The sequence below is a fragment of the Mauremys mutica genome, chromosome 3 (assembly GCF_020497125.1).
Source record: "Mauremys mutica isolate MM-2020 ecotype Southern chromosome 3, ASM2049712v1, whole genome shotgun sequence".
Lineage (NCBI taxonomy): Eukaryota > Metazoa > Chordata > Testudines > Geoemydidae > Mauremys > Mauremys mutica.
Window position 1 is genome coordinate 208535565 of NC_059074.1, and position 3116 is coordinate 208538680.

The 3116-nt window shown below is 58.8% G+C and overlaps 1 protein-coding gene across 1 annotated transcript in view; it reads right to left on the minus strand.

The window, feature by feature from the left end:
* The window catches only part of POLR1B (RNA polymerase I subunit B), a 30870-nt gene extending 28666 nt beyond the window's left edge, over window positions 1-2204 (minus strand). Inside the window, exon 1 of the mRNA XM_045011101.1 lies at window positions 2030-2204. The gene's annotated coding sequence lies outside the window, so the exon portion shown is untranslated. The remainder of the gene's footprint in view (window positions 1-2029) is intronic.
* Window positions 2205-3116: the final 912 nt, after the last annotated feature.

The following is a 3116-nucleotide window of genomic DNA, read 5'->3' on the forward strand; positions in this document are numbered from 1 at the left end:
ACTAAGGTAGATGTATTCAAGTGAGCGGAGCCTGATTAAATTCATCCTAGAGTGTTTAAGGAACTAGTGGAAGCAATCTCAGAACCGTTAGCAATTCAAGCATTTATAGAGGACAGGTGAGGTCCTAGACAACTGTGGAAGGGCAAGCGCAGTAAATGGCCCACTGTCAAACTGGGAGGGCATATTTGGTAGGGTCCTGCAGGGGTCAGTTCTGTGTTTCACCCACATATTTATTATTGGGGCATTTACTGCACTGGATGAGGTACACCACATACTGTGATAGGTATGTGTAGGAATCATGGCTCTTGAAAGGTGTGTTGTGAGGGTTGTTGATCATTGTGGTAGTGCAGGTATGTCCACAGGTTTTGCATCTGTTGTTCTGGCAGGATCTGGTGCCACTTTGAGCTAGTGTGTTCTGGTCTGTGTGGATCTTGCTTCTGATGAACTTGAAGAGTTGGGGGGTTATTTGAAGTTTAGAAGAGGAGGTTCAGGAAAGACTTCTTTCAGGATGTGGTCCCCATACAACCCAAGTATGGATTGTACCTGTTTGATGATAGCCCATACGGGTTCCAGTGTGGGATCACAGTTGAGGATTGGCCTGCTAAACCCAGGGTTGTGAGTTCAATCCTTGAGGAGGCCATTCAGGGATCTGGGGCAAAAATCTGTCTGGGGATTGGTCCTGCTTTGAGCAGGGGGTTGGACTAGATACCTCCTGAGGTCCCTTCCAACCCTGATATTTTATGAATTCTATGAATAAACTGGAAGGGACCTTGAGAGGTCATCTAGTCCACTCCCCTGGGATGGTTGGTGACAACTAGGGGTGTGCAGTCAAGGGAGGTTATTTCTATATTGAATCAGGTTTTCTCAGGTGAAATGAGAATCACTACGCTCTCAAATGAATTTACACAGAAAAATGACAAAAGACAATAACTCCCCATCACCTGTGGGTGAAGACTTTTCACAACCATCACTCTATACCTGGCCTCTCAGTTGTCATCCTCAAAGAAAACCTGCATAACGTTTTCAAAAGACGACTGTGGGAGCGTAAAGTCCTAACTCTGCTAGACACTAAAAATGGACTGAACAGAAACAGCTGGACTTATGGCTTATTACAACAATCTGTAACCCGTTAACCGCCCCTCCCCTCCAGCTTTTCCCCAGGCGTTAATGGGCCCACTTCACCTTGAATGGTCCCTTGAAATGTGCGCTAACTACTTATGCTCAACAATCTGATCCACCTTGTATTTAGCTGTGACACTCACTTCCCAGAGATGAAGCCAAGCGGTCTCTCTCACCAACAGAAGTTGGTCCAACAACTTCCCTCACCCACATGGTCTCTATGATGGCAAATAACCAGCAGAGGAAAATCCTGGCTCATTAAACCATTCCTATTCTTTGGGCCTGTCAGTGCAACGGCAGCGCAAGATCAACCCGTCATCGTGTGTATTTTAAAATGTCATTGTCCAGCCGCTTCTTGCAAGGACACTCAGCCGACATGGACAAGAAACCGACTTAAGGCTTGTCTAGAGAAAGAGCCTGCACCTGGCAAGCTGGGATGTAAAGCTACGGTGCATTAGCCAGCCCCAAGCTCTCTGCCTTTGTGTCCCCTGCTACCAGGCACCAGCCCTGCCCTCGTGTGCACGGACCTGCTCCCTCTTCAAACCCTGCCGCCAGCTGCTCTCTCCTGCCCCTCTCCCACCCCCATCCATCCCCCTCCTGCCCTGCCCCCCAGCGCCCTCCCTGTCCCATCCCCCCTTCCCTGCCCCCCCTGCCCTGCCCCCCAGCGCCCTCCCTGTCCCTGGCCTGCCCCGCCTCCCCTGCCCCCCAGCGCCCTCCCCGTCCCTGCCCCATCCCTGGCCCCCAGCGCCCCCCTACATCCCTGTCCCCTTGCACCACCTCCCCCTCCTGCCCTGCCCCCCAGCGCCCTCCCCGTCCCCTCCCTGCCCCGCCCCCCAGCGCCCGCCCCGTCCATCCCCCCCCTGCCCTGCCCCCCAGCGCCCTACCCGGCCCTACCCGCCGGCGCCCCCACCTGCACGGCCCGGTGCAGCCCCTCGCCCGCGGCCAGGTCGAAGGACTCGATGTGGGCCCGGGTCAGCTCCTGCAGGGCCGGGCGCTGCCGCTCGCGGGGCCGCCCGTAGCCCGGCGCCGTCAGGGGCGCGAGGCTGGGCCGCTCGGGGAGGCTCCGCCACTTCGCCGCCGCCGCCGCCGCCATGCTGCGCCGCGCGCCCCGACAGCTCCCGGCCTGCCCCGCGCGGCCCCCCGACCCGGCAGCTCAACGCGCCGCTTCCGGGCCCGGCCCCGCCCCGCCCCCCGGCACGTGGCCTTCAGGCAACGCCCCCTCGCGCCCCCCCCCCGGGCTCTCACAGCAACGGCCCCCCACTCCCCTCTCCATACCCCCCCCACCCTCATCCACCCCCCACGGGGCTCTCAGCGCTGCCCCTCCCCCACAGGGCCCTCAGCGCTACCCCCCTCCCCAGCTCTCACAGCTCCCCCCCTCCCCGCAGGGCTCTCTGAGCTCCCCACCTGCCCCATGGCCCTGGGAGCCAGGGCCGGCTCCAGAACCCAGCACGCCAAGCGCGCGCTTGGGGTGGTGTTTTGGTGGCAGGCGGCTCCAGCGGACCTCCCGCAGGCATGACTGCAGAAGGTCCAGCGGAGCCGCCTGCCGCCCTCCCAGCGCACCCTCCGCAGGCACATCTGCAAGAGGTCCCCCGGAGCCACGGGACCGGCAGCGCGCCCCCTGCGGCATGGCGCCCTGCTTGGGGCGGCCAAATTCCTCAGGGGGCTCTCAGAGCAGCCGCACGGCACCGCGCTCCATTTATTTATACAGAGCAGCACAGCTGCACCAGGGGAGATTGAGGGATGATCCCCCCCCCCCCCGCAAGGCTTTGTGCCCTTGGCTAGGCTATTTCCCAGCAGCAGTAGAGCTGCTAGTGAGCAGATCTGGTGTGAAGTGTTTCCCCTCTATTTACCACTCAACATTATATCCACTTGGAAGACCTGAAAAGCTTCTTCATGAATGTAAAGGCGAGCAGCTTGCTTCGCTAGACTTCCCCCCCCCCCCACATCTGTGGTTGCCTCTTTGTACAGTTATTCACAAAGACAAAAACAACCAGTAA